We start from the raw sequence: 12,645 nt of genomic DNA on the forward strand, positions 1-12,645 counted from the left end.
AGGAAAAGCTTTGCTGTCAGTTGCATCCAGCTTTTATGATGGCTCAAAAATATCTTCATAAAAATGAACCTTTTAAAATGATAGAGCCAAAGCCATAGCATCCTACTTCATTGTCTGTATTCAATAAAGGTTTAAAAGACAAATGAAAAGATCATTATTCAGTTTTCATTCTCACCTGAAATCATTTGCTAGTGGTAAAACCGGTCAATGTGACAGGGATGAGTTCTAACGGAGACTGCCGTTAACTGTGAGGCCACTAAATCAGAAGGAACCAATCAATTGTGTTCTGCATCTCGAGTCTGATTTTTCCGACTTATATGTTACATCTGATCGTCACTCTTTCCTTTGTCAGTGAGTACTGGGTTGGAATTTAGTAAGATGAGAATATAAAAGATTCAGTAATCTCTCAGTGGCCAGAGAAAGCTGCTATGACTTGATACTTTACTTCTAGGATAAATATGGTGGTTTTTTTTGTTTGTTTTGTTTTTTTTTTTGTTTGTTTGTTTTGTTTTCCTGGGAGTTTGGGACAAAGCATGTAAGATGTTATGACCTTTGGAGGAAAAACCCAATTCAAATTTAAGGGGGTGTTATCTTGGGCTTGAAGCTCTTTGCAAATCTACTTTAAATATTTAGCTATTTTGTTAGGTAATAAGAGTATTACAGTTTTAATCTCTGCTGTGATTTAGAAAGGAATAAAGAAGTAGTGATCTGTTTACAGTACATATTAACTAAATGCATTCATTTGCATAATACCTCTTTAGGGATGGACTACATCATTCAGAGATTTCTATATGTGGAACTACAGGGATATTTTAGGCTTCAGTGACACTGAGGTCTTAACTTAAGTCTATTAGATTAGTCCGACAACATTTCCTGATTAAAAATTCCCATTAGTGGTGAGACAACTTCTGAGAAGCACTTTTCACCTTATGGTGCCAGCAACTGGGGAGAATAAATATTCTTGTTTGAAAGTGAATTCCATATAGAAAGTCATGTGGTTGCTTTTAGAGATATCAAAAGAAATAGTTTTTGATGTGGAGGAATTTAAATGTTCTGGAGAAAAAAAAATCCACCACACAGCTCCATTCTTTTTAAAATATTTAAATTTCAAATTTCTAATTGAATATCTACAGGCAGTGATGTAAAAAAAAAAAAAAAAAAGCTAATTCTGTCTGTGGCAGATTTCAATTTTGACCCTTCATTAAAAAATGAAAAATGCTAAGAGTTGTTCTTGATTGTAAACTGTGGTCTTGCTTTTAATTGTATAGGTGTTTGTCTAGATTAAATTCCAATTTCCAAGTGTTTCCTCGCTTCACTTGTGAAAACACCCTCCCCCTCCATATTCAGGTTTGATCATGTGGTTTTTATTAGTCTTCCTTATGAAAAGATTTCTTCTCCACCCGTTGATAGAAACCTTGTCATGTGACTTGGTTTAAACAATGAGTTGCGAGAAGCAGTGATGCATGTTCCTTACAAGAAAAAAGTTTAAGAATCCCCAGTGACCTTCCATATCTTTTCCTCTGTCATGAAATGGAAGTATCCTAGTCTAGAGTAACTTTCCATCAAAAATTTGGCAGAACAAAACTTCTACTTTACCTCGTAAATAATAGTGTTTCCCATGTGTATTACTTTCGGTGCAACTACTCCATGACTAGTACTAATCTCTCGACCGAGGTCATTATTGTCCATTAGCCGAAGAGCATAGCACTGCCTTAAGGCAGGTGCTAAAATATGGTCAAGGATGGGGACATTTGGATACAGAGCAAGCATTTTGTAGGATGGAGTTACCTCCCATGCCTTCCTGACTGCTTTGAATTTTCAATTATTTCTAATATATGTATATTTATTTGATATATTTGCTTAAAGTTTTGGCTCTTATTTATAGGATATACTATATTAAAGTAAAGACATTCCTAGCATCTAAATTATGTTGCTCCAAAGTGAAATAAAAATGAAGAAAGTCTGCTGTGAGGAAGAATTAGAATCAGTTATGTTAGACAGAATGAGAAACGAGAACTGAAAGAGAATGTAAAACCAAAGAAACAAGAAGGAAAGAAGAAGAACTTTGCAAAAAAGAAAAATGAGATGATTTTATCCATTAGAATTTTCTAGTAGTATGATCTTAAAACAATGGCCAGAAGTTAGACAGATGCATAATTCTGAGGACATAAAGATAAGAAGCTCACGGATATTCAAATTAAACATATCTATATGAATATGGACACAATTAAGAAAAAGAGAAAACCAAGAAATTACACCTCCCTCTCCCCCATTTAGGTCTATCCTTCCAAGTCATGGTCTTTGAAAGAGTTTGAAGGTGATGCAAAATCTTGGAATGAGTCTGTGTTCCCTGAAATCTTCAAATTATGCTTTCCAGTGTTAGGAATTCAAAGTAGGTTCTAGAGAGAAGCTTGTAGTCATCTGTACCGTGGATAAGAAAGACAGAATTTCTGATGACCATGTTCAGAGGTGTCTCTGAATAACTGAAATCAGGCACACTTGTATTGTGCCTTCATATTCCATATTTTGTTTTCCTGCCTAGACACTAAAGTCCATTTGGCCTTATCCATTTTGAGGTAAAATAACATATTGCAATTCTCTCAACCTCTGCTCTGACTGTAATCTGCTGTCCCACCTATAAGTGTTGGGTGTGGAAGGTGAGAAATGAAGGAATAGGTTGAAAAACACTAGCAGTGGTGACAAGGGTGAAAGTTTTAACTGGCATGGAATGAGCAGTGACCGGTCAAAATGGGATGATGCACAAATTAACGCTAAGACCTATATCAGCACTTATCAGTAGAAAATGAGTTCTGAACTTGTCAATAAGACCTCTGAGTTGGAAACTGGCCTACTGAGAAGCTGGGAGAGTTCATCAATATGGCCACAAGTTCTCATATCATTTGGTTTTAATGTTTTCTTCTTACAATTCCAGAGTAAAAATATCCGTGTCCATTCTTATCAGCCCACTTTCCCTGCTGAGTTAAAATAAGAACAAGTAGAGAGTAGTACAAAACGAGTCATTTATATGTTAGTGTAACTCTACACCTGAACTGGGTCTAGTTCATCTAGTGGGCCATCCTGAGGAATCTCAGAGGCCAGAAGAACATCAGTAAGAGGAGGAGTTGGCAACTTCCTGAGTAAGAGACAAAACCTAAGACCTTCCTGTTGAAGTCAAAGTGTTTTCCTTTCCTGGGAAGCAAAACATTGTTGTGGTTAAGACAATGATCTGTGAAAATTAAGATGCCTGGATTGAAATCTGCCAGTCTGTACGACCTTGCCAAGCTACTTACACGTTCTGTACCTCAGTTTCTGTATCTGTAAAATGGAAAATACTTTATTATCTTCTATTTCATAGTGTTTGGGGAAGACCTAACTAACTAAATATGCAAACAACCTAGAAAAGTGCCCAGCACATACCAAGCACTATATACATGTGAGTTACCACTATCTTAATGATATTTTCCTCTAGGTTTTTCCCTGTAGTCTCTCTTGGTTTTGGCTTTAATCTCCATTCTTAGTTGTGATGAAAATATTGTCACCTCAGATTGGCCGTCTTCACTTTCTGTCACCAACTGCTTTTGGACTGAGCTTTTCTAGCAACTAGGTGAAGGCAGAAAGCAAACATGTGTGCTATTTAGCTCCCCTTCAGAAAAGGGAATTAGATAAAGGACTCAGGGAGACATCTCAGGTCTTGGACATCCTGGAGACAAAAATGTAAAAAGTCCAAGTGAAGCTGGATATTATTAGAGAATATATGTATGAGTTGCATCTATTAAAATGAAAATTAAATAGCACATAGAATGAGGAAAATTATCAACGTCAGTGTTTATTTTAACAACTGCAAAACTAAAATAACATGAAAAAGCTGTAGAAACTTAAATAGTATTTAAAGTATTTTTTTGTAAACTTCTTATATCTATTTTGATTATATCATGACTGAAAACATAAATGAAAACATTGTGTCATGCTATAAATTGGTTAATAGACACAGACCTTCATGGATGTTCAATTTCCTATTTATAACACGCTTTTCATTAAATGACACTGTTTACTGTGTTGGTCTTTGTTTTGCCAGGATGTTGCCGATTTCCATCCAAAAGCACATAGCACCCAGAGTGACTTGTCCTGTTACTTCTTTTAGAGACTGGTTTCCCACTTTGGCAGGAAATATAGTCAAATCCATATGACACTAAAATATATTTCAAGAAAGCTATTTTTGAAAAGGGGAGGCATATGACTTAGTAAATTTTTCTTTCTCTCTGAGATGTCACTCCTTGTTCTCCTTACAAGTCTACGTTGCTGGTTATTTTTTATTTCTCTCTTTTGGTTTCTTCTGCTTCCTCTTTTAATATTGATGCTATTTTCAGATGTCCTCATCTTCTCCTATTCTCTTAAATACACTTTTTTCATGCCACCTCATCCAACAGTGCTCCCACTCTTGATTTGTTAATAAAATAGATGTTTTCTGAAGAACCATTCCAAAATATTTGAAATGTACCAAAATGACTTTCAGTCATTTTCTTTGGGCATCAGAAGGTTGAGCTTCATAATCCATAGCCACAGAGACCCAAATATTTGACTAAAATCCTTATTCCAGAAGTAGTATGAGGAAAGTCAGTTAAGTCTAGTTATAGAAAATCTTGGAAATATTTTTTCTATGATTGTTAAAAATAGAGTTTTAAAAAGTTGATTATCAGTCTTTGATGAGTTGTCCAATTGAGTCAGTTTATCTTAAAAACTTTAGTCCTTGATTGATGGTATTTTTAGTATATTTAAATTTCAAGTACTACCTAACCTACATCAGTGGCTAGAGATATTTGAGATAAAAGAGAAAAATGAGAATTTTCTTACAAAGAAGGAGAAAAATGTAAAGGACAAGGAGGAGGGTGGACAAACTTTGTAGAACTGCAAAGGAAAGCCAAAAGTTACTCTCAGAAGCTTCATGTTGCTTAGCAAAGCATTTCTTTGAAGTTGATTTAGCTGTATGGGGGAGTGTGTGAAAAGTAATTTGGAGGGAGAGATGACACATAGCTTATAATTGGACTAAGGTCTATAAGGCATATATGCTGACCTTTAAATTACCTCTCAACCACTAAACAAGTTGAAGAGATAGAAACAGTCATCAGTGATAATGCTACGACGTGAAAGTTCAGAGAATAAACTTTCTCTGGTATCTACTCTGAGGTCCTAGACATGTTAGCAGTCCATGGAAGTACATTCTATGCAGTAGAATCCAATGTGGTATAGAAAGGCTATTATGCCTAAAGTTTGGGGATGTACAAAACTCAACAGCAGTTAAGAATCGTATATACCTAAGCATGTTTCTTATCTATCTTGGTAAAAGCATATAAATGTTTATACCCCCATTTTCCAACCTGAACAGATTGTTTTGTTCTTGTGAAAGCAACCCAAGACCCTAAATAACTTACGTAAACATGACTGACTCCACACAGGCAAACTTACTTACAAAATGGCCTGATTTTACAGGTGTGCTTCAGTAAAGAAACATACGTAATAATGACAGTGGAATAGAATGGGGAGTGGAAATAGTATCCATGAAGATAGATGAAGAAAGAGCAGGGTTTCTCTGTCTTCCTTTAATAATTCTTTTTCCATATATGTCCTAATACTCCATCCCTTTCTAAGTGGCAAAAGGAAAATATGTACAGTCTGAGGCATATAGACAAGAAACTTCCGATGTAAACCAGTTGCAAAATACTTTTGGAGAAGCACTGAGAAGTATCCAACCCCTCATAATTAATCATCTAAACAACTGTACAATAATCATTTTTTTATAAATATGAATCAGGAGAGATGGAATGGGTATTTATATTAGTATATGCAGTCGATGTATTTATTTATATATATATACTTTATATATAGTTTATATATGTATATATGTAAATTCAATAACCTCATATCTACCAGCTTTTTAGGTACAAGTATTATATTCTTAAGAATAACAAAACATGAGAATATAAGTGTAACAAGATCCAACACCTAAAATAGGAGATTTGGCACAAATGCAAATACCTAGGATATAATGTAAAATGTAGATAACATAAGAAACTTTATAATTACTTGAAGGAGGTAGGGTTAGTAAAGGTTTTTGAGTTAAACTTAACAGTGAAGAACATTTTGGGGTGGGTGGGTGGCACAGTTGGTTAAGCATCTGTCTCCTGTTGGTGGCTCAGGTCATCATCTCAGGGTCCTGAGGTCCAGCCCCACATCTGGCTTGTTACTCAGCACAGCAGTCTGGCTGAGACTTTCTCTCCTTCTTCTTCTGCCCCTCTCCTCTGCGTTTTCTCCTTTCACTCTAAAATAAATAAATCAATCTTTAAAAACAACAACAACAACAGTGAAGGACATTTAGCTAAATACCAATACTGGCTAAAGAATTCTAGGCAAAGGAATAGAATAAACAAAGACATAGTAGAAAATGGATGAATGAATGTCTGGGAAATTTCAACTTTATTTATGGAAAGTCAATGTCCCTTGGGTGGTTCAATCAGTTAAGTGTCTGCCTTCAGCTCAGGTCATGATCTCAGAGTCCTGGGATAGAGCCCCATGTTGGGCTCCCTGTTTAGCAGGGAGCCTGCTTCTCCCTCTCCCTCTGCCACTCCTCCTGCTTGTGCTTACTTGCTCTCTCTGTCAAATAAATAAATAACACCTTTTTAAAAAAGAAAGTCAACACCACTGAACATGTTTAAGTAAGGAGAAACTAAGAATGGGTATGGGGTGCTGAGGCAAAGACATGTTCAGAGGTATTCTTCAGAAACGTAAAATATATCCATAGCCTAAAATGAATCAAATGGGAGAGGTGAATGAAATAAGACTCCAAAGTTTTTGACCAGCTTTGTTGTAAAAAAAAAGATCTCTAATAAAAATATTGGGAATTATGAAGGATATTGGATTTGGAAATCATGTACACAGTACCCAGGATCAGAAGCAATGGGAAGTAATCAGATCATCATTTATGATAAAATTAACTGCCATTTATTAAATCTTAATTATGTTCCACTTTGCTTAGTGCTTCACATGTTATTTTATTAATTCTCACAACTCTTGGAAACACGTATTATCATTTGCATCCCTGCCCCATTTATACAGGTGGAAGTGGTGCTCACGAAACATAAATAACTCGTTAAAATTTACTCAGTTAGCAGGTGGCGGACTGGAGATTGAATATATTCAAGCCGGAGACTTGAAATGCTCTTTGCTGCTGCTGTTTGCTTCTCAAAGCAAATCATTTAGCAAGATAAAGGAAAAAGGCAAGAACATGGGGATTCTCATAATCAGATTTGGTTGTAGGGATTCAGATGGGTTAAGGAGGAGGCAATTTAAGGCTAAAGACCTCATTGGAAAAATGAGAAAAGAACATTTTGGTTCATCATTTCATGGAAGGAGCGAGAGAAGCTCCACTCCACTTGATTGAAGTGAATGAATAATCACAGAAAGGTCAAGATATGGGTGAAGTGAGAAGAGTTATATTAAAATGATGACCATGAAAGCAGCCCTTCCCAAAAGGCCTTAAGTGTTTTCATAGGATCATTAGAAACCTGTTGAGGTATTGACACTTCCAAAGGCAGTTCTTGGTAAAAACAGATGCCAATTTTAAATTTTCCTCATAGAACAAACTAGAAAAAAATGCACTACGAAGCAGTATGGGCACTGTCGTATTGAAATCTCAACTATATGACATTTAAGAAGCAGAGAAACAATGATGAGCATTTTTCAACTTGAGTAGGTTGTTTTGTTATTTTTCCAGAAAGAAACTTAAGATTCTAAATAATTTCTCCAAAAATGACTTAGCTTTACCTAGCAAGCTTATTTATAAAATGGTCAGTTCTTGAATGTGTACTCTAGTAAAAAACAAGATAGACACACACACAAGAGTTTTACGACTATGATAAATCTAAAAGTTTCTGATATTCCAAATACTCATGGTATTTTCAAAAGCTGAGCTGTGCTGAAGCTATGGATGATTTGTATTATCAGTTGTAGTTTTGCCTCAGCTTCCAGACTGACAATGGAAAGTTTGAACCCAAATAGGTGGGATTATAACAAGGGTTGCAGCCATGTAGTTTTAGAGAAAGAAAACAGGGGTTGACTCCTCTATTCTTTACTAGCTAGTGACTGTAGGCACCCACTTGAATTCTCCACTGTTCAATTGCTTCGTCCATAAGTTGGGAATAACATTGCCTATATTAGAATGGAGTTGTGTGGTAATATTTGTGAAAATGCTACATAAATTGGGAATTATTTTTAAGATACTTTAAAATATTTTAAAATATATTTTAAGAAGTTTTAAAAATAATATTTAAAAATGTTTTGTTACTGTTTCTGCATACCAGTTTGTTTCTATTTTGTTGTTGTTGTTTACATAATCAAACCAGTGGTCTTAAAGTGAAAATTTGAAACATAATCAAACCGTGGTCTTAAAGTGAAAATTTGAAAAATAAGACCAACTGTAAAAGGTCCTTTTTTCATATTTTAATTTTATTTTTCTTATGTAGTAGTTAAAATCTCCACCAAAGGAAAAGTGGGTCAGTTGGAGAACATAGATTTTTTATTAAAGCAATAATACATTATAGGAAAAAACCTTTAGGGTTATGGGATCATTTTTCATTCTCAATCGAGTTTTAATTTAAGGATTTGTGTGTGTGTGTGTGTTTATTATTTTCTGAATCAGCTACTCAAACAATAAGTCTTACAACTGATATATTACCCGAAGTTATAAATAAGGAGTATAATTTAGTGTGATTTTTCCTCTAAACTATTCACGAATTATATAAAGTTTTTTTTTAATCACTCCAATCAATGTTTCCTTATGTCAGAGAAAGAAAGAAGCCCTTGTAAAGTGCAGCCAGCATTTTACAATTTCCTTCTGCCTCCTGACACTCGTGTGGCTGTTAATGTTGCTATTGAATGCTTCCCCCCTGCGAAATGCAGAATCATGATGGGGAATTTCATTGTTTGACTTTCTATAACACCCTACTGAAGACAGTACACTTAATCATTGTATTTTGCAGATTAGATAAGGCTTCATCCTTGCTTTCCCTTTTCCTCCAGCAATTTAATATTTTATATGCTTGCACTTTTGTAATTAAAAAGTGACTTATGAAAGTGCACTACAAACAAGACACCCACACCCCTTAGCAACCAGTGCTGGTAACTAGTTGTAATAATAATAATACAATGTCAAAATAGTATGATTGTTTCAATGATTACTCATGTTTTTCTTTCAAAAGATGGAAAACATGCCATTATGCTTGATATTCCAAGAAAAGTGGTGCTTGGAGCAGAAGAAGAGGAAAATGATACTAATGTGCTTGCAATTTTTTGATGAAAGGTCAAAAAGTGTGTCTTTCTATACTTAACATTTTCATTTATCTCCTTGTGTATGTTGCCATTTTGTTTACATGGATTTTTAAGGTAAAGCAATTCTCTTAATAACTTTGATTACCTATATGCTATGGAAGCTCACTAAACTCCAAAATAGTCATCCCTTGTAAGTGAGGATCATACCAGCCAATAACAAGGCTGCCCTGCCTCTGTGGTGACTCGATGAAGGTTTTCTTCAGTGTACCCACTATTCCATATGAGATTCCTAGCTTTGTGGACTTCTTCCTCAGGCAGTAAAATTTCTTACAGTTTCTCTTTGTCTCTCTCACTTTCATTTTATGAAATCACATATAAGTAAAATTTATTTCAGCCTGAAAATCATTATTATAAAACTGTCCCTCTGCCAGGCATGGAATTGGAGACTGAGGATAATTGATAACAATAGAGAAACAAACATGTGAACAGCCATGAGACAATCAGAGAAGGGGATGTCCTGATAGTTAAGGAATATATGGTTCTGTTGGGGTCCAGAAAGGACAGGATGAACTCGTCTTCAGACTAAATTCATATGAGTATCTTAACAGGTGTTTTCAAATTAAACTCTAGTATTATAATCAAAGTCCTTGCTAAACAACACCAAAAATTAACAGGTATGTCTAATAAATGTTAGAGGGCATTTAAAAAAAAACTAACTTTCTACTCTGCTGTAAAGTGTAGTGGTCAAGCAGAGCGGATGAAAAGAATCCAAGATGCAAGTGTGAGTCACAAGGACTGAGTCAGGGATCAGGACCAAAGACATGGGTCTTGACCTGCTTTAAGTGTAGAGTTCTGGGGTTTAAACTTGACAGGTAGGTTTGACTAAAGATACAAACAAATTGTAAAATTCTAGGAATGGTCTATAAAAGTGTTTCCAATGTGGCAAAGTTTGGATGATTGTAATATTTAGATACTAAACTGGAAAATACCCTTCCAGAGTAAGAGGGTACACTATTAGCAATTACATGAGATGAGAATAATAAACAGAAAATGACCCTGGGCAAATAGGGACATACGCTCACTCTAAATAACTCCAATTTTAGGACCATGACCAGTGTCAAGGTGTTTGACATAGGTTTTTCTATCTCCTTTTCCTATTCTCCTTTCTGCCTCCCTTCAGTGATGATAGAGGTCATTTCTGCATCAAGCACACCTCTAATCCCCTGTGAAGTTAGAGAACACTGAGCTAGACCTTCAGCAGCTTGCTGGTCTCCTTCACAATTTAGGAGACACTGCCCTCAGCTTTTCTACTCTTTCTTCAACCATGGGATTCTCCAAATTTTCCACAGCGGAGCTAATAATAGCAATGCATGTTTTTATATAAAATTAACTATATCAAGGTTTAATTTACTTACAATTAAATACGGTCATTTTATTTTTTATTTATTTATTTTTTAATACGGTCATTTTAAGTTCAGAGTTCTGTGAGTCTTGATAAACACACCAACGTATATACACGTCACTCTAAAGAAGATGTATAATATTTCCAACACTTCAAAAACTTCACTCATCTTTACCAGCCCTGTCCTGTTTTCTGAAATTATACAGTTGACCCTTAAACAGCATGGGGTTGAACCATGCGGGTCCACTTATCCACAGATTTTTTTCAATAAATATACTACAGTACTATAAATGTATTTTCTCTTTCTTATGATTTCTTAATAACATTTTCTTTTCTCTAGATTATTAGAATATAGTAATTAATACATATAACACACAAAATATTTGTTGTCTGTTTATATTATTGGTAAACAATTGATAAAGTGCAGAGTCAAAAGTTATGGGTGGATTTCAGCTGCATGGGACAGGGGTTGGTGCTGCAAACCCCCACATTTTTCAATAGTCAACACTACATTAGCTGGCTATCCTATACTTTCATATAAATGTATTCTTTTGATTTTGACTTCCGTTGTTCAACAAAATGATTTTGAATTCATCCATGATGTTGATAGTATCAGTAATTCATTCCATATTATTGCTCAGTAATAATATTCAATTATATGAATATATCACAGTATTTATCACAATATTTATCACTGGGTGTTAGGCATTTGATTTGTTTCTAGTTTTTGGATATCATGAATAAAGTCATTATTAAGATTCATGTCCAGGCCTTTATGAGAATATGGTTAAAGACTTTGAAAAGGAGTTTTGGAGTTTTATAGTTTAAGAAACTGCCATATTGTTATCCAAAGTGGTTGACAATTTTATATTTCCACCATTCTAGTATGAAAGTCTCTGTTATTCCAAGACCTCATCAACACTTTCTATCATCAGTCTTTAATTTTAGCCATCCTTGTAGCTGTGTAGTGGTATCTCGCTGTGTTTTTTTTTCACTGTGTTTTAATTAAACTTTTTCTGACAATTAATGATGCTGAACATCTTTACATATGCTTATTTTGTTTATATTCTCTTGCAAAACTATTTGAAATCTTTACTCATTTTTCTAAAATCATTATTATAAAAATTCCAAAAATACAGCAAATTTTAAAGAGCTTTGCAATTAACATGTGTCCATCTGCCAGCCTATACCCAATCATTACATTTCATAGCAAGGTTTAAAAAAATCATATTCATCTATTTATCCTTCTTTCTATCCACAAATTAGTCTTATTTTTTTTTAATTTAGAGTAAATTGCTTTCCCCTCTAATACATGAATATAAAATCCATTAGCTAGATTGTACTATGGTTACAGTTTTGATGTGATTTTTGTAAGAAAAATGCATATACATGTATATTATACCCATACTGATACATAGAATGTTGCCTTCACCCCAGAATATTTCCTCATGCTATTTTCCAGTCAATCCCAACTGAAAGTCACTTTTTTATTTTTATTTTATTTTTATTTTTTTTGCCATTGGTTAGTTTTTTCTGTTCTGGAATATGATTTATAAATTATAGAAAATTTACAATTTTACATATTTTTTGGTTCAGCATAATTTTTTGAGATTTATTCATGTTGTTATTTTAGTTCCTTTTCTATTACTGAGTAACATTCCATTGAATATTTATCTATCCATTCTCCTATTGATGGATTTCTTTTCCCTGTTTGAGTCTTTTAGGAGTAAAAGTATATAAACATACTTGTACAATGCTTTTTGTGAGCATATGTCGGCATTTTTCTAGAGTAAATTTCTATGAGTGGGATTGTTGGAATATAGGGTATGTTTATGTTTAGCTTTATAAGAAACTGTCATAAAATTTTCCAGTTGTATTGTACCACTTTCCACTTCCACCAACAACGTATAAGAGCTCCAGTT

The 12,645-nt window shown here is 34.3% G+C and overlaps 1 long non-coding RNA gene across 1 annotated transcript in view; it reads left to right on the forward strand.

Moving 5' to 3' along the window:
* Positions 1–12,645, forward strand: part of LOC118354536 (uncharacterized) — a 65,613-nt gene that overhangs the window by 10,225 nt on the left and 42,743 nt on the right. The gene's annotated exons all lie outside the window — the stretch shown is intronic.

Source organism: Canis lupus, chromosome 4 (assembly GCF_003254725.2).
Source record: "Canis lupus dingo isolate Sandy chromosome 4, ASM325472v2, whole genome shotgun sequence".
Lineage (NCBI taxonomy): Eukaryota > Metazoa > Chordata > Mammalia > Carnivora > Canidae > Canis > Canis lupus.